The 20,187-nt window shown below is 40.4% G+C and overlaps 2 protein-coding genes across 21 annotated transcripts in view; both read right to left on the bottom strand.

The window, feature by feature from the left end:
• The window catches only part of LOC126426686 (uncharacterized), an 897,888-nt gene that overhangs the window by 179,909 nt on the left and 697,792 nt on the right, over positions 1–20,187 (bottom strand). For 6 of the 20 annotated variants that reach the window (XM_050088590.1, XM_050088594.1, XM_050088602.1 and 3 more), the window contains one exon: positions 849–1,150. The exons of 11 other annotated variants lie outside the window; for them this stretch is intronic. The gene's annotated coding sequence lies outside the window, so the exon portion shown is untranslated. Of the gene's footprint in view, positions 1–848; positions 1,151–12,333; positions 12,492–12,709; positions 12,808–12,925; positions 13,597–20,187 lie in introns of those variants that run through there. 3 more of the 20 variants (XM_050088600.1, XM_050088605.1, XM_050088606.1) reach the window with 3 other exon arrangements.
• Positions 1–20,187, bottom strand: part of LOC126426693 (uncharacterized) — a 174,213-nt gene that overhangs the window by 109,118 nt on the left and 44,908 nt on the right. The window lies entirely within an intron of this gene.

The raw sequence follows: 20,187 nt of genomic DNA, 5'->3' as shown, positions 1-20,187 counted from the left end.
TTTGTGTGAAAAATGTGTTCTTTAACTTCAGGTCGTATTCCCAAGCAGCCTTTGCGGTTCCTACGTGAGAACGCATACACAGTTTAATGCCGGAGAATGCGGCTTCTCTGATTGACGGTTTCGCAACAATTCGGGGGTCGTTTGTGCCCCGGCTCACGGCGCTAGATGCGCTGAAAGCTTTTACGCATGCGCGGAGCGAGCTTTGTCGACCAATCACAGCGCTCAATGGCATGTATGCGGCCCCAGGCATCATTAAATGTTAAACTTGCTTTGTCAGTGCACTACCTATTTCATAAGTCAATTTCTGACCAGTTTATTACTTCTAACATGGATCCCTGGCTGAAGGCGGGTCATTGAAGAAGGATGCGGTTTCTCCATCGCCTTCACAACAAGGGAAGTTTCCAGTTGAAATGAAGGAGGAGGGAGGACGACCAAAGGAAGAACAATTACAAGAAGCTCCAAAGACTATTAATACTTCAGGGAGGGGGGTCATTGGGAAAGTAGCACTAGCACTAAGAAGCTATCAGTTCCCATGGGTTTCGCTCTGAAATTTAAAGTTACTGTGCTCGACTGACTAGAGGTCCGCCATGGATTTTCAACTGTAGAAGGGGTCCGCCAGCTGAAAAGGTTGGGAAGCCCCGCCATAGGGAATGGGTTTTGGCGGTGTGACAAATCTCTCGCAAGCTTACCGCAACAGGACGGAAACAGGACATCATTACATGCCACAGAAGTGAGTGAGAATCCTGTGAATATTTCAACCCCGTAGGGTATGTACCCTGGCAGTGGGAAGCTATAACGAAAACAATTTTTAATTTTCAATCTTTTATTTAAAAATTAACAACCAGTAACTTTCTGAATTGCACCCATGATGGCTTTCATGATAAGGCACTTTGCCTCTGCATTCAATTTTCTATTTTTAGTTGTTATCAGCTCAGCTGCAACATATTGGCCCAACTTGTCATCCTCACTGCTCCCATTCATTGCTGTTTGTATGTCTCGCAGCATTGACAATGTGCTGCTTACCAGGACATCTTTGGCCTGCTTCTTAGAATTGGCAGAGTGCCCCGCTTTGAATAATTCTGGTGCGCGCTGAGGGGTAGATGGAGAACTGTTCTCAACTGCACACCCCACTGTAAATGTCTTTTGAGCACTAGAAAAAAAAAAGGAATTTATGAAATATTGCACTGTAAACATATTATAACATTACAATTAAAATTGATTGTGCCAAATACACTGGACTGTATAAAATTATTGGTGTAAATAACATGTATGAAACCTGAATGTTGGAACCACTGGCTTGCTCCAATAAATTTATACAATAATATGGAAAGGTCAGTGTTGAAACACTTTCTTATTTTCTATAAAGAAAAACAATAAAGAAGTCTGTGATATTATAAATGAACATTATGGTGAGGCAGTGGGCAAACTAACAAAGCAAAACTCTACTGACACAATCATTTTAATTACTCCTATTGAGAAAATTCTCTCTTTCTCTCAACAAATGAATCTGAAGTAGTAAAAATACATTGATTAAAAAACAAAAATAATGACACATGAGACGTTGTATCTACTCAACTGCTGTGGGTGGCAAAGCCTGTAACTTTTATAATAAATTTAGCCACATTTCTTTGAGAAATGAAATAAGTGCAACTTCCAGTGAAAAACTTGGTGCACAGAGTGCTAATGTAAGTAGAGAAATAGACACAGTGATGAAATCACTAAATTCTAAATTGGATGCTCGAGGTGAGATTTTGAATAAAAACCTAGACTTAATAAACTCAATGGATTCTAAATTAAAGGATCAGTATGAAACTTCAAATATTTACATGACAAATACCCATTTGTTGAACATCAGAGTAGACACGCAAAGCAAAGAATCTAGCAATTGATGTGAAGACATGGTTGATTTGGAAACTGAATTTGATGCCAAATGTAATAATGTAGAATCGAAACCTATTGAAAACTTGGAATCTTTAAAAGACGTGTACAATTATGAATACAATAATTTAACACAAGGTTTAAGTACTTCAAAAGAGAGTGTAGATTAGTCTTAGGAATTAATTTCTATTATTGAATTGCAAATTACAGGTGTCAGTACACGAGTAAATAATGTAGGATGAAATTTCAAAGAGAATACATCCAGCTTTGTTATTACAACTGTATGTAGCTTGGAGGAACCATTTAAGAAATGATAGATCGAGGAGTTGTCACGAGAGTAACCTCTGGAAACATTTCGACTATTGCTTCTTCCGAAATTAATAATACCAGCAAGGTTATAGGTGACTTGTGGAAAGGATTCAAATTTATCCAGGATAGAGTAGAAAATGGAATAACTTTACCTGATGTTGTGTTACCTAGTAAAGTGGTGATTGTTTTGCCGTGGGGAGACTCCCACACAAAATTCAGCGAGAATTATTGGTTTGCACTTGCTCAAGTTAGGTTAATATCAGATACATGGAATCCGGGCGGAGTCACATTTATCCCGCAGAGACGTTAACGTTCTGTGTTAACGGGCGAGTGACAATTGTCGGATCCCGAGTTGTTTTCAGTGTTTCTTCCAAAATAGTTTTCCTGCACTGAATTCTCTTCAAATCTTACACAATTATGTAGTTTATTACTGAATTCTTAAACTATCCTATAATTTTAGTATTTAGCAAATTGGATATAAACATAACAAAGACAGGCATAAGAGAACCATGGATAAACAGTGATCTCTAGACATGAAATGGAACGAGTAGAATATTATATTTTTGGACAATGTAATATAATGTGACGGACAGAACAACTACTTTATCGTAGTGTGTAATTTTCTACTTTTTATAGAATATTTTATACCTTTTATGAGATACGATATAGACTGGAGGGTTTGTATCGATTCTGAAAGGGGCTGGGCCGTGTAGGTAAAAGCACGATTTACACTAACAGATAAATCATGAATGACACGGAACACACATCACACCTTTCAAACCACCCTCGCAAACAAGTGTGTGTGATTCTTTGACACTGCTATTTCCGCAGGGTTGCTAAGATTTTCTTCGGGGACCTTAAAGGTTACGGTGGTGATGTCTGTTCCGTAGGAACCTCCTCCAGCTTGTCACTCAAGCACCGGCGAGGTAGGGGGTCCTGGGGAATGGGGGTGGGAAGGGTTTCCTGTCTTTGGGGCTGTCTTCTTTCTCTTCTTCGATCTTAGCAACCACATCTATTTTTTTCCCCTTTCTTACTTCTCGTTTGAGGACCTATCTATTTCCCCCTCTTTCCATATGCATCTACTTCCATCGCAGAAGTCCTTCCTGGTTTCCAATAACCTACAAGTTAGTAGGCTGAGAATCAGGCCACACACACACACACACACACACACACACACACACACACACACACACACACACACACACGAAGATACACAAACAATGAAACTACTGACTAGAAACCTGTCAAAAGGTGAGAACCATCAAGTGTTGGAGAGGGAAGGTTTGTGTACAGCAGGAAATATGCACACATTGTTTATTGTGACGGTTCTACACTGCACGTATATATAGGAAAATATACAGGGTGGTCCATCTCAAGTTTCGGATGAGATCACCTCGAAAACTATACATCAGGTAAAAATAGTGGGCAAGACAAGTTCGTAACCTCAAAGGGGGACGTCAAATCATACTACACGTGACCTCCAGCTCCCGTCCCTTTGGGTGGGGCGAAGGGCAACTTTTAAATTTAGAATGGAAACCACCCATTTTTATTGCAGATTCAGATTCTCCATAAAAAAGTAATCAAGTTTTGTCTGAAACATTTTTCAAACCATTGACAAATGGTGCTGAAATCGAGAAAAAAGTAAAATTGTAGAAGAAATCCGATTTATTTAGAATTATGCGAGAAAGACGCATCAAATCAATAAAAAATGTGCACCAGTTCTCCCGTTACGCTAAATTAAGCTATTGTTGTACAAAATGTACTGTATCCTACTTTTAGCGTTACCCAGGAACAATGACATGGACATAGCAGAATGATGTCCCCATGGAGTGCTTCATTAGTGTGAGTCCCCTTGCCCCTCACATGTTGGGATGCTTCATTAATGTGAGTCCCCTTGCCTCTCAATTTAGGGTGCTTAATTAATGAAATTATCCACAAAGAGATTGTTCAAAATCATCCCCATTTGCTTCAATGCATAAAGTCAATCGTCTGCATAAGTTGTCCACAGTTTTGAGCAGCACATCCCGTGGTACGGCTGCACACGCTCTTCAAATGCGTTGCTCCATATCGTTTTTGCTTGTGGGCTGTCTTTCATAAACAATATTTTTTAAATAACCCCACCAGAAAATATTAGGAGATGTTAGGTCTGGTGAATGTGGAGGCCACTGAATTGGTCCGCTGCATCCTATCCACCAACCAGGGTCCCATACATTTAAAACAATCTGCAAATTTTTAGCATAATGGTGAGCTGCTCCCCTGTTGGAACCACATTTGTTGCCTAGTTTCTAAATCAACATCTTCCATTAGCTCCAACATATCATCACAGAGAAGTTGTAAACAAGATTCCCCAGCAACATTTTGGTAAAAAAAAATACGGTCCTATCAAGTTACTGTTTAAAATTCCACACCAGACCATTAACGACCATTTGTGTTGATTGTCAATGGGTCTGTGTGGACCGACAGGGGACCAATAATGACAATCACGATGATTTAATTCGCCACTGTTTTTGAATGTGGCTTCATTGGTGAACATATCGTATCTAAAAAGTCATTGCCACCTCTTATTTCCAAGGCCCATTGGCAGAAATGCATGTGTATTTGTATATATTTTTGCATTAAGGCGTGTGTCAGTGTAATATGATACACAAGATATTTATGTGCCTTCAAAACCCTCAAAGCAGTTGATTTCGATATTCCAGTTTGTCTCTGAATCGCACGACTACTCTTTTCAGGATCCAGTTGAACACACGCGAGAACAGTCGGATACGAGCGTCATTTTCATTGTAATCACGATGACGAGGTGGACGGTGCATGTATCCATTTCGAGCACGTCGAGTGCAATTTTGAATAATATTTTCGCTTGGATGTCACCTGTTTGGAAAACGATACGCATACCATTATGCAGCTGCAGCGTAGTTGTTATGGCATCCACCTAAAATTAATATCATATCAACAATCTCTGTAGAAGGATAGTGAGCCATGTTTCGCTAAAGAATAATTTACTTTCGTCAGTTGACGTTTAAGGTTCACAATCTGAAAGTGAAGTGACGTCTGATCGTATTACACCGGCCTTTATATTGAGCCATAGTTGCCAGTTTGGCCACGGTAGCGCCACAGTCAGGTGAGTAATGAAATTGTGAGGAGTTCCGTAACGAGATTTAATTCCATTCCGCCTCCCTCCATCAAATACTGTGGTGGGTAGGATACATTTTGTAAGCAAAAAAAAGCTTAATTTCGCGTAATGAAAGAATAGGTGCACATTCTGTATCGATTTCATGCGTCGTCCTCGGATCACTCTAAATAAATTGGAGTTCTTCCCCAATTTGAGTTTTTCTCTATTTCAGCGCTATCTGCCAATGGTTTAAAGATGTTTCAGACAAAACTTGATTACTTTTTTATGGAGAATCCGAATCTGCAATAAAAAATGTGTGTTTCCATTTAAGATTTAAAAGTTGCCCCACACCTCAATGAAGGGGGAGGGGGCTGGGGATCATGTGTAGTATCATTTGATGTCCTCCTCTGAGCTTACAAACTTGTCTTATCCACTGTTTTTACCCAATCATTTTACTCTATAATTTTGGAGATAATCTCATCTGAAATTTCCGATGGACCATCCTGGATATATACATGTAACTAGAAGGATTCCACGTCAAGTAGATAAGGAGGCGTAACTGAGGAAAGAGAGCATAAACCTGAGAGGAATTGATTGTGATAACTATTAACGAATGTCTGGTCGGAATATACCGTAGGTAGACATAGTATTTGTTAAGAGTAAAGAAGTCTAAAGTAGAGGAGGACTCCAGGGACTAAATGAAGTATCAAAAAGTGAGAGTGAAATATAAAAGAATCTTATTTTTTTCCAGATTTTTAAGTACTTCATGTGCTGGACTCGCTAGAGGCAAGACAGGTTCATAAATTATGTGGTTGTTAAACCAACTTTACTGCAGATGTATTTCATCGAGTCTAATGCGAGACGAATCAGTTGACTTGTATACATTCAAATATTGATGTGGGAAATGGAGAATATGTTATTTGTGGACACTGAAATGTACCAAGACTGAACTAAAAGTATTCTTCGAGTACTATATTATTTCGAAAGGAGAGAGTGTCTTCCAAATTCCTGTTAACCAGCAGCATTCTTCGAAGAAGGTTTTGGAGATTGATGGAGCCGGCAATCCAGAGAAGAAGATATGTACAGCCTATCAAGGAAGTCAACCTATGACAGAGAGGTGTGAATTTTTGTAATCCAACTTCACATTGCTTTTGATCTTCCAAGGTACTAGAGTACGTTACAAACAAATAAATTGTTTAGCAGTTCCTATTAAAGATCATTGACATTACCTCTTCTGAAACTGATACAGGAGCATCTCTACAAACTAGTACACACAGTGATGAATCACATTTATCAAAAAGTCTAGTGGATACTTCTGCACAATGGACAACAAAAAATTCTCTCAGTCCACCGTTCTGCCTTACATGTATTTGGGGTGTTTTAAGTTAATTTCATTTATTACTACTAGTGTGCTTGCATCAAAGTTTCCACTGCATTTGACATGTGAATGTTTTCACACACAGAAATGACATGAGGAGCACACACAACGTGGAAGCATAATATTTGAAAGCACTAGCATATCATCACACAAATCAACAATTTCTGCACTAAGTGGACATATCCACACCTGTTAGGAGAGTGCAGTGAAATCTCGTATTAATTGCTACAGCAACAGACGAATGATGCGAGTGCCTTTGCTAACAGCACGACATCGTCTGCAGCACCTCTCCTGGGCTCGTGACTAACGGTTGGATCCTAGGTGAAAAGAAAATCTAGACCTGGTGACATGGGCCCCAATTTCAGATGGTAGGAGCTGATGGTAGGGTTCAAGCGTGGTGCAGAACCCACGAAGTCTCGGTCGTGGCTCCATAATGTTGTGGGCTGTGTTTACATGGAATGGACTGTAGTCCTGTGGTCAAACTCAACTAGTCGTTGACTGTAAATAGTTTTACTTCAATACTTGGAGACCACCTGCAGCCATACATAGACTTCATTTTCCCAAACAAAGACGGAATGACAATTAGCCATGTCAATTGGTTACAATTGTTTGTGATTGGTTTGAAGAACATTCTGAACAAATCGAGTGAATGACTTGATTACCAAGATTGCCTAACACGAATCTCATCGAACATTCATGTGACAGTTCTCCACAAAATCCTGCACTGGCTCCAGAAGTACTTATACTAAGCTGCAGGTGCACTCCTGTCTGTCATCCTAGTGACGGCCAGGCACGGGTGCGGGACTTAGGAAATGTCAACAAAATTGACACACGAATTAAGTGTTTCTCACTGATGACACTTGGGGTAAATTTTTGGTATTAGCTATCATGACCATGTTTCAAATGGTTGTCTGCACAGCCCAAACAATACCATTGCTGAAAGAAGAATGACACTTGTGGGCCATGTTCTCTGCCTGAAGGATGGTAGAATCCCCAAACTGTCAGTGGTGTGGAAACTAACAGATGGCTGCAGAAATAGGGGAAAACCTTTTATCACCTGGAAACTAATTTTTGCAAAGGATCTTCAATGTGTGGACCCAAACTGGGAAGAAGCTGTAAAGCTGGCAGTTGATCAAGTTTGCTGCAGGAAACCTGTTGCCCAAAATGCTACCAAGCACCTGTAAGTAAAGTAAACAAATGTTTGAAGTTGTTTTATACATGGCAGTCTGATTCATTAAAGCAGGGGTAGTGAACCTTTTTTACCTACCACCCATCTTTGTATCACTGCAACGTTTTCCTAGCTACAGGAATTTGCCGCAATGTGCTGTGTAAAATGGGTGCGAGACTGCGCTCCCCACTTGCACAATGTGAACATAGCAGACCATTTGCCTATCGTCCGGCAAAACAGTGCCACTGTGGGTCACGCTTGCACGCCTCAGGAAGGGTATGTCTCACACACTGCAGCAATTTGCTTGAGGGCGCTTGTAGTGGGAAAGTCAACTGAGCAGCAGGAAAATACCAGATAACAGCTGCAGTATATTTTTCACATGCACGCGCATTAAGACTACGTAACTCTCCTGATCTAATTGTTCACCAGAAATGTCAGCTGACTGATTCTCTGTCTCAAACAATGAGCAACTTATGAAATTCGTGTCCAAACGGCATATTTTGTGGAACGCAGCTGACACCGAGATGAGAAACTAGATGCAAAATGAGTTAATTCGGAGAGAAATCTGAAGAAAAATGAATGAAAAATGAATGAAACACGTAAGAAGAAATGTCTTTGATTATGTCCAATATAAATCATCAGCGAATTCATGTGTACTGAGCTTTAACCACCATTATAATGAGTTGGATGTTGTTACTGTGATCAGTAATGTGAACGATTTAAAATTCGGCCCACCGAAGTAATCAGTGAATCTGTTAGTCACAGTGAATACCTTAGCTTTGACATAACTGTCAACACCTATCCAGGGCATCATGTCATCCATGAGCAGTGCATTAATTTCCGACACATTTGAGTGATAAGACAGTGGGAACTGGCACTCTCCTCCATCACCTTGCAACTGTTTTGTTACTAAAATGTTATTCGATCCTTCACAACACAAGGAGATTTGCGTCAATGCTTTGCACTTTCTGAATACTCTTCCCAATAATACAGCGTCTCCTTCCTTTTAGACTGCACACTTCACTGCACGTTTTGCCTTTGCTGTCCCACTACGAATGTTGCGCTGCAGTCTACTGTGATGTAATACCAAAATGTTCATTGCAGCACGCTCGAACTCGTGTGCCGTCAATGAACCACAAAATACTACTCTCATCTAAAGAAAACTGTAGCACCCACACACTTCCAACAAACTGTTAAAATGTTTTCAAATCTTTCCAAAAAATTTTCTTGCTCTGATCTCCCATAAAAAAATGTAATGTGAAAAAGTTTGTCAAATAATACATTTCAAATACTGATTTGCTAAAACTTCCAAGTCACACATTTTAATTTATTACTTCACTGTTACCGACTATTGGCCAGAAAGTTTCCACCCGTTATCAACATGTGATACTGAAGCCATTTATGAAATTATGTTGTACAACACCTAGTTTGGAAGGCATGGCATGATAAATATTAATTATTCAAAAAACAGTCTTAATCGCATTTATAATTATTATACTGCCAACCGGTTTCAACCCGACATAGGAGTCATCATCTGGGCATTTACACTGTGAAATTATAGATATACACGAGAAAGACTCCATTATACTATAGCTAAAATTACGTAAATTTCAAGTATGTTACCCATTGGTCGATTGCTGGCGGTGTCACTACTGTCTACATAATGGCAGGAAACTATGCGAGACTAACCCTTCGTATGGGCTTAAATAGCGTGCTGACACCTTGTGAATAGACGGCAACACCCCCAGTGGCAATCAATGGTATTTAATACAGTTTATTATTTGTAATTACTAGTCACCTTGGTTTAACATAAATTTATGTTACAGTAAATAACAGAAGGCGGAACCATTTCATTTAAAAAGAGTTACAGTTATAGTGTTAATTATGAAATAACAACAAATGTTCCGTAGTCAACTCGTGAAAGTATATTACACTATGTGCCATAATATAAATTAAAGCAATTTGTGACACACAAAAACTGGAGTCATATTGTATCATACGTAGAAAACACTTTAGTCAATTTACTAAAATGGCTAATATGGAAGGACTACAAAGCCCTCTACTCCCTATGGTGGGGGCGCCGTTGCCATGGATTACAAAGCGTATATCAGGCGCCCTCTAGTCTGTGTAGCGAGGACGCCGTCGTCATGGTAGCAGCTGGTGTGTTCATACGGTGTTATTAATGTGTGACTAATCGTACTAATCATTTCTTCATCTCTACAACCATGCTGTCCAAAAATTGTGATAAATATTTATTAGCATAAAAAGTAGCACAAAATTTTCATTGTGTTAATGAAAGGCGTAAGAAGGTAGTTCTCATATCACAATCATGTACAGCTGTTGAATTATAAAATTCACAACTTTCAATTTTTTATGTTTGTACATGCACTGCCCGGCGCCTAGAAAAACATTTCACTCAGTGTCCTGCAGCCCACTTTGGGCAGCAAAAGACAAGTGCATTCCACAGGTGATAAATTGTTCCACATCTAGGAAAATGTAGGTGTATTATTAAAATTTTCTAACCATCGACCATTCCACAGTAATGATGATTTCTAAAGTGGCGAAGTAACTTCGCGTTATAAAATTTATAAAGCAGAGTTGCATCAAGTTAAAGAATAAATTAATAATTACTAACCTAATATTTTTTTCAAAGTTTTGTGAAACCCTAAAGTAAATATTTTAACCTCCACCTGTCTACTGCCTCCTATGAAAGTGAAGATGCCCACTAGTGGGTGCTAGGGACCAAGTTGATCATCAGTGCTGATTAATAATGTTTTGTCACAAGCAGTGTCAAGTGCCGTGTATGTAACAGAAACTCCTGTACGCACAAAAAACATGCATGAAGGCATACCTAGTTAAAAGCTGTTCATTGGTTACCATTTACTGTCCACCCAATGGCTGCCTATAACTCAACAAAGAGAAAGGATGTCAACATATTAGTTTCACAAAACAAGTGACGTGCATGGATGTTACTTTGCAAGTTTCAACTGAGGATATGAGCACTATGCAAACAGGCTGTTCCACAAGTAGCCTGAAAACGGCTCAGCAGTGAGTATTTCATCAGCAATATCTAAATTCTTTGATATTACCTGCATGACAATGAAAACACTGTCACTCAAATAAAAATTAAGGGTTTTCTTTTTTTTACAATTTACAGATGAGAAAATTAACTACGCTACAAAGTGTTACACTAGTTGTGGGGGATGTTGGAAAGACCACAAATTCTGGCACAGGAGGCAAGAAATTATACATCAAAATCACAAGCTTTCTATTAACAATGAAGCCCACTACAAAAAAAGAAGCTGTTTCAGCAGAAGTTCATAAGAAAAAAAGATTCTTTTTTTCTTCAAAATAACTTCTTGGACATAGCACATGCTGATGCTTTTTGCTTTGCTATTGTAAAATACAGCCCACTGTTGATTAACCAACAACTGAAAGGAGAGCCGAAGTTCACCCATGGAACTGAGCAACAGTTATTTGAGAATAGCATGATCTAGAGTGTACTGAATAATGAATTTCAACAATTAAGTAAGTTACGTATTTTCATACAAACAAAATTTATGCGATCAGATAACTAAATTTTGTTTCCTCATTCATAGAAAACAACATGTGCACTGTTAATAGCACAGATAATGCCTCGTTGGAATTCCATTTCTCTACACATACGATTCAAGATCTCCATGGTGACACATTGAAGTGGATTGCAAATGTATGCCTTCAATTCCTGTAGGTCTCTAGCCCTGGTTCAATATACCGCATCCTTCACAAAACCTCAGGAAAAAAATAGTTGTGTAAGGTCAGGGGATCGTGGTGCACTTCATGTGGGACTATCTCGTCCAATCCATCTACCTGGAAACTTTTTATATAGAAATTGAAGTACATTTAGGGGCCAGTGGAGTGGTGCCATGTCTTACTGGAATATGACACCAGGCTGCAGGTGTCCCAATTGTGGCACATTAAACTCTTGTAGCATGTCCACGTTAAAACCCCTGTTGATGGCAGTGATGGAATAGAATGAATCAGTGATGCAACAGGGGGGAGGGGGGGGGGGGGGACCAGTCTGCACCAAACATTGACCTTACAACTGTCTCTCTCCATTTCATGTGTAACACGAGGATGCTGCAAATCCTACAAACAAACATTATGACAATTCAGTTTTCTGGATACACGAAATGTTGCCATATCGGAGAAAGGAATCTTTTCCAAAAAGTCAATGACTGCATCAATCATGCATAGAATATCCACTGCTAATTGTTCGCACCTAGGTTTGTCCATAGGGTTAAACGCCTGAAGCAGCTGCACGCAGGGATAGAGCCATTACCTCTTATGCAAGACATTGTGCCATGTCGATCTTCTCATTTCCAACTCCCTGGCTGCAGTACATACAGATTTTATACAACTCCTTGCAAACGCCTGCCGTACTCTGTCCACAATGGCATCTGAAACTCATGGTGACCAGCACTTTTTTGTTTAAATGGAGAACACTACCTGTTTCCATAAATGATGTATTCCAAGTCTGAAAGGTTCGTTGAATTTGGGCATCAGGTATCGTCTGTATCTACCGGGCCACACACACTGAGCTCTCTCCAGAGGCGTCCACATTTTATTATGTTTTCAGGTTCACTTTTGCATCAAAATTGTATGACCTGGAAGGTAAAAGAAATTTTATGAGTTATCTTATCATACAATAGAAACCATTTGTTAATATCTCGTATAGGTTCAAAGTTACTAAAGTCTTTAGTTGTGAAAATATACATGTGTAGTGCAAAATAAAAAAAAATAAAAATTGCTATTCATCCAAAGCTGTTACTTTTAGGAATTAGGATACAACACACTATTTGATGAAAGTAATAATCAAACTTACCAACTTGCACTATGATAATGTAATTCAACAAAGGCACAGAATTAAGTAAAGAAACAGCTCAGAGGCCACTATCTACCCTTGGTTCCATCTGCAAAATTCTGGAGGTTAAAGATCAAACGTTATTCAGCTGAGTATATTTTACAATGTAAACAGAGCACGGACTTACTCCGAGAAAAATTGGAATCGTAGGAGGTCTTCAATTGACGATATCGATAAGTGAAGAAAGTAAAGACAACGATGAATCTGAACCTTTGCCAGTTTGTATCAAAAGCTACAGCAACACTGGGCGAAGTGTCTACCATCATCAGTTATTTTGCTCCTCAAATAGCAGCACTCCTTTACTACTTTAACTGTCTCATTTCCCAATCTAATTCCCAGAGCATCACCCGACTTAGTTCGACTACATTCCATTATCCTCGTTTTGCTTTTGTTGATGTTCATCTTATATCCTCCTTTCAAGACACTGTCCATTCCGTTCAGCTGCTCTTCCAAGTCCTTTGCTGTCTCTGACAGAATTACAATGTCATCGGCGAACCTCAACGTTTTTATTTCTTCTCCATGAATTTTAATACCTACTCCAAATTTTTCTTTTGTTTCCTTTACTGCTTGCTCAATATACAGATTGAATAACATCAGGGAGAGGCTACAACCCTGTCTCACTCCCTTCCCAACCACTGCTTCCCTTTCATACCCATCAACACGTGTAACTGCGATCTGGTTTCTGTACAAATTGTAAATAGTCTTTCTCTCCCTGTATTTTACCCCTGCCACCTTCAGAATTTGAAAGAGTATTCCAGTCAACATTGTCAAAAGCTTTCTATAAGTATACAAATGCTAGAAATGTAGGTTTGCCTTTCCTTAATTTAGCTTCTAAGATAAGTCGTAGGGTCAGTATTGCCTCACGTGTTCCAACATCTCTGCAAAATCCAAACTGATCTACGCCGAGGTCGGCTTCTACCATTTTTCCATTCGTCTGTAAAGAATTCGCGTTAGTATTTTGCAGCTGTGACTTATTAAACTGTTAGTTCGGTAATTTTCACATCTGTCAACACCTGCTTTCTTTGGGATTGGAATTATTATATTCTTCTTGAAGTCTGAGGGTACTTCGCCTGTCTCGTACATCTTGCTCACCAGATGGTAGAGTTTTGTCAGGACTGGCTCTCCCAAGGCCGTCAGTAGTTCTAATGGAATGTTGTCTACTCCCGGGGCCTTGTTTCGAGTCAGGTCTTTCAGTGCTCTGTCAAACTCTTCATGCAGTATCGTATCTCCCATTTCATCTTCATCTACATCCTCTTCCATTTCCATCATATTGTCCTCAAGTATGTCGCCCTTGTATAGACCCTCTATATACTCCTTCCACCTTTCTGCTTTCCCTTCTTTGCTTAAAACTGGGTTTCCATCAAAGCTCTTGATATTCATGCAAGTGGTTCTCCTTTCTCCAAAGGTCTCTTTAATTTTCCTGTAGGCAGTACCTATCTTACCCCTAGTGAGATAAGCCTCTACATCCTTACATTTGTCCTCTAGCCATCCCTGTTTAGGCATTTTGCACTTCCTGTCGATCTCATTTTTGAGACGTTTGTATTCCTTTCTGCCTGCTTCATTTACTGCATTTTTATATTTTCTCCTTTCATCAATTAAATTCAATATTTCTTCTGTTACCCAAGGATTTCTACTAGCCCTCGTCTTTTTACCTACTTGATCCTCTGCTGCCTTCACTACTTCATCCCTCAGAGCTACCCATTCCTCTTCGACTGTATTTCTTTCCTCTATTCCTGTCAATTGTTCCCTTATGCTCTCCCTGAAACTCTGTACAACCTCTGGTTTAGTCAGTTCGTCCAGGTCCCATCTCCTTAAATTCCCACCTTTTTGCAGTTTCTTCGGTTTTAATCTACAGTTCATAACCAATAGATTGTGGTCAGAGTCCATATCTGCCCCTGGAAATGTCTTACAATTTAAAACCTGGTTCCTAAATCTCTGTCTTACCATTATATAATCTGACACCTTTTAGTATCTCCAGGATTCTTCCATGTATACAACCTTCTTTCATGATTCTTGAACCAAGTGTTAGCTATGATTAAGTAATACTCTGTGCAAAATTCTACCAGACGGCTTCCTCTTTCATTTCTTACCCCCAATCCATATTCACCTACTACGTTTCCTTCTATTCCTTTGCCTACTACCGAATACCAAGCACCCGTGACTATTAAATTTTCGTCTCCCTTCACTACCTCAATAATTTCTTTTATCTCATCATACATTTCTTCAATCTCTTCGTCATCTGCAGAGCTAGTTGGCATATAAACTTTTACTACTGTAGTAGGCATGGGCTTCGTGTCTATCTTGGCCACAATAATGCGTTCACTATGCTGTTTGTAGTAGCTTACCTGCACTCCTATTTTTTTATTCATTATTAAACCTACTCCTGCATTACCCCTATTTGATTTTGTATTTATAACCCTGTATTCACCTGACCAAAAGTCTTGTTCCCCCTGCCACCGAACTTCACTAATTCCCACTATATCCAACTTCAACCTATCCATTTCCCTTTTTAAATTTTCTAACCTAGCTGCCCGATTAAGGGATCTGACATTCCACGCTCCGATCCGTAGAACGCCCGTTTTCTTTCTCCTGATAACGACATCCTCTTGAGTAGTCCCCGCCTGGAGATCCGAATGGGGGACTATTTTACCTCCGGAATATTTTACCCAAGAGGACGCCATCATCATTTAACCATATAGTAAAACTGCATGCCTCGGGAAAAATTACGGCTGTAGTTTCCCCTTGCTTTCAGCCGTTCGCAGTACCAGTACAGCAAGACCATTTTGGTTTGTGTTACAAGGCCAGATCAGTCAGTTATCCAGACTGTTGCCCCTCCAACTGCTGAAAAGACTGCTGCCCCTCTTCAGGAACCACACGTTTGTCTGGCCTCTCAACAGATACCCCTCCGTTGTGGTTGCACCTACGGTACGGCCATCTGTATTGCTGAGGCACGCAAGCCTCCCCACCAACGGCAAGGTCCATGGTTCATGGGGATATTGTTACATCTAAATATTTGCACGTGTTGCCCGATTATAACACTAACTCACTGATATTAAATATATTTTTGTTTTGTGAAGTGCACAATTTTACCTTTCTGAACATTTAGAGCAAGTTGTCAATCTTCGCAACACTTTGCTATCTTATCAATAGCTGACAATATTTATGCACCTTCTTCCAGACAGTACTTCATCACAGATAACTGCACCACCTGCGAAAGTCTGAGGTAAGTATTAATATTGTCTGCAATCGCATTAATGTACAATACGAACAGTAACGGAGTCAACACCCTTCCCTGGCACAACCCTGAAGTTACTTCTACATCTGACAATGACTCTCCATAAAAGATAACGCGCTTAGTCCTCCCTACTGAAAAGTCCTCAATCCAGTGGCAAACTTCTCAAATATATAGTGTTACAACCATGAGCATTAGTTACCTGTGAGATTAGATGCTGTGAGTTGATGTTAGTCAAGAATGCATCAGGTGACAGACGGAATAACTGACACCTCACCAATTTTGAACCAAGTCAAATTATATGGCTACTAGAAGCTGGACATTCCTTCTGCAATACTGCAGAAAAGACTTGGCAGTAACGCAGCCACTGTAAACGATTGCTGTCAGTGGTGGTCACAAGAAGACTGGGCTCTCGGCGGACACCTGCCACTACTGAGAGGGAAGACAACTGAGTTTGGCGTACGGCTGTGGCACATCGTATTACATCTGCAGCAGCAAGGGGCAGCAGCTGGCATTCCAGTTACAGAACGAACTGTTACAAATCAGTTACTTCAAGGACAGCTCCAAGACAGGTGCCCTGTAAAATTCATTTCACTGACTCCAAACCACTGCCATTTGTGACTTCAGTGATGTCCAGCAAGAGCTCATTGGAGGTCAGGGTGGAGGTCTGTCGCGTTTTCTGACGAAGGCTGATTCTGTCTCGGTGCCAGTGATGACCTCGTTTCGGTTAGGAGAGTGCCAATTGAGGGCCCGCAACCAACCTGTCTGCATGCTAGACATGCTGGACCTGCACCCGGAGTTACGATCTAGGGTGCGATTACATATGACAACACGAGCACTCTCGTGCTTACTCCGCGCACAGTGACTGCAAATTTGTACAAAGATCTGGTGATTCAACCTGTTGTACTGGCATTCACGAGCAGCATTCCAGTGGGCATTTGCCAACAGGATAACGTTCGCCTGCATACCACTGTCGTAACCCGACGTGCTCCACGGTGTGTGTTATCATGTTGCCTCGGCCTGCTCAATCACATCTGTCTCCAATGGAGCACATACAAGTAATCATCGGACGACAACTCCAGCATCAGCCACAAACAGCATCAACTGTCCCTGTATTGACCAACAAGTGCAACTGGCATGGAACTCCATCCCACAAACTGACATCTGGCTGTGTGTGTGTGTGTGTGTGTGTGTGTGTGTGTGTGTGTGGCCAAAAGGAAAGCTAACTTGTTTGATAATCTTGATGTTATGCCTATCTGCAACTCTGCATCTATGTTACATTGTGAGTAGCAATCTATCCTTTCCATAATATTATGATCATTCCATCCTGGATTTTCCATTGTTTTATTATTGTTCAACTATTACAGCAATTGACAATGTTGAACACACAGCACATTGAGCACTGCAAAAGAGTAGTGGGTTAATAACGAGAATTTAAAAGTTACATAACTATCTTTCACTTCCTTCATGTCACAAAATTGGCGGCAACTGACAAACTGCACATTGAGGAGTCCATTACTGAATTGCGGAACAATGCAAAAACAGGGCAGCTGATCATAAATAGCGCAAACTGGGCAGTCAAAACATATAAACAAGAACATCAAATAAATCAGATAGAACAGTTTTCTAGAAAGCAACCTAGAATCAGTAGGAAATGCATCTAGAAACTACTTCAATAAATATTTGTAAAAATCTAACAAGTATCATTTCAACCTCACGAAATAACGTCATATATGGTTTCCATTTCCATGTTTACAAGTATAGAGTAACAAGAGTCAAACAGGTTGAAAAACACTAAATAAAGCCCCCATAAATGTATGGCATTTCAAACGCTTTATGAAACTGTCATCATCTGCCTTTACTGCTAAGCCACTAATGAATGTGATTAACACATCCATAGCAGGCAGTTTTTCCTGGGAGTTTAAACTGCAAGGATGCTGTGAAACTCCACAAGGGTCTGTCCATGCTCTAACCTCCAAGTGTACTATAGTAACACCTCTCACAAGTAGGACAAGAAGTTACGATAACAGATCATCTGATTAATATGGCCCAAAACTACGATGTTTTCGTTTAAGTTTAAACTGAAAGAAATATTAAGTTTAAACTGAACGAAATACTAAGTGAACTGAAGTCACCAAAACTGTGTCAGCCTCATACGAGGACATAACAATGTTGTAAACCTATTCGAATTCTTAGAGAGAATTAAAGAAGAAAAACACACACACAGAGAGAGAGAGAGAGAGAGAGAGAGAGAGACAGAGAGAGAGAGAGAGAGAGAGACAGAGAGAGAGACAGAGACAGAGAGAGAGACAGAGACAGAGACAGAGAGAGAGAGAGAGAGAGAGAGAGAGAGAGTGGTATGCCAAAGTTAAGACCAAATGTAATTTTAAAGTGATGTGTCACTGGCAAATAATATAGCAAGATGAAACTTTGAATATACATAGAAAGAACTGCTCCGTGATAGTAGAATAGGTAACTGAAAGCAACATGCTATAATAAAAGAAATGACACTTTTACTCAAAGGCAAGAATTACACTCAAGCTACAACAAATTGTGACAGTCACTTGGACATGGATCTTAACCATTCAGCCACTTGAACATATGCATGCAATTCTTTCCAGAAAATTTTTTGGCTTGCTGTTTTATCACATCAGATATAAATTCTGTATTTTTGCATGTCAGAAGTCAACTATCCCCTCTGTTGCTCTGGGACAATGTTGAAGGCAACACATTCCTCGAGTGCATTGTAGCAGGCAATAAAAGCTGGTGCTGCCACTGGGAACCGGAGTCAAAAACGTCGACAATGGAGTGGCGTCATCCACTGTTCCCTCACCCCGTCAAGTTCACGTTCAAGAGCCAGCCATCTGCTGAAGAAGAGATACTCATCCTGTTCTTTAATTACCAGAGCCCACTGCTTATTGATTTCAAGGAACCTGGTGTCTCCCTCACTGGAGAACGATTCTGTGCAACACTGGAGAAATTACTAAATACAATTAAGGCAAAACGTCTGGGAAAATTGGAACACGAGGCACTGTTGCCTCGTAACCCATATCCCTGTGTCGTAAATGTCGTAAAGCAGAAGTTACACCAGCTCGAGTGGGACACACTCGAGCACCCGTCCAATAGTTCTGACCTCTCCCCGTGCAATCATCACACCTTCTGCCCTTAAAAACAACTGTGAAGCATTGACAATTCCTGTCAGTTGAGGATGTGCAGCAGGCAGTTACAGACTTCTTCATGCAGCAGCAAATGGTGTTTCACTGAATAGGTTTCTCCAGCCCGGTAAGTCGGTGGGATGACTGCCTCAGTGCTCACGGCAATTTCACCCAACTGGCACACAATTCTGGATTGTACAGCTTTCAAATGGAAACATTTCGATACTCCTCTTACACAGTACGTATAATAACTGCAGTACCGTAGGTTATCAACACGGCCAGAGCTGGCGGCTCTAAGATTACTGCAAGCACCACAAGCAGTGCTTTCATCACCCTGCCAATGAAGAACCTCCATGTCGCCAACCAATGGAGACCACCCAGACGGTGTTACAAGCGGCCGCCATCTGAGCACCAGACTACTTCTACCTTTTGTTCTGTGCTTCTAATGAAAGTTCCCTGTTGCTAGTTGGTGACAAACATTACTTCAAGTCGTTGATAGTTAACTTCACTGGCAAACATTCAGTGCACTTGGGTGCCGCTCATGTCATACCTTTGCTTATAGCTAGCCACGATCACCCACAAGTTGACAACAATGCAGCAGTTGTTCTGCAATAAGTCAACAACAACATATTTATTTAAAATGCATTTGTGTCCACCGATCTTTTGCTCATCCATCCAGATTCCTATGGCGACATATCTTCAGGCCACCTTCCACCTATTTGTCACAGGCCCAACAGTTGCCGACACACGACACATCTGGCGATGAACTTTGTCAAACCTACGATGCCCTGTCATTTTCCTCCCTCTGTCGCCTAATTTTTACCACTTTCTGGACATTTTTGTTTGTTTTTCTACCATTTGTGCTTCTGGACATTTCTGTGTCAGATCCACGCTTACCACTTTTGTCCCGTTTGCTTGTTTGAACTGCCACACACTGATTTAGCTTTAGCATTTTTGCTTTGCTACGGCTAACCCACTGCCCCAAGCCCCACGCACACCCAACTTGCAATTAGCAGCACCACAATTTCGAGTGCCTTTGGCACCGATGCTCG

Source organism: Schistocerca serialis, chromosome 11, assembly GCF_023864345.2.
Source record: "Schistocerca serialis cubense isolate TAMUIC-IGC-003099 chromosome 11, iqSchSeri2.2, whole genome shotgun sequence".
In the NCBI taxonomy this organism is placed as follows: domain Eukaryota; kingdom Metazoa; phylum Arthropoda; class Insecta; order Orthoptera; family Acrididae; genus Schistocerca; species Schistocerca serialis.
Note: the sequence above shows the minus strand (reverse complement) of the source record. Positions and strands in the feature narration are given on the sequence as shown.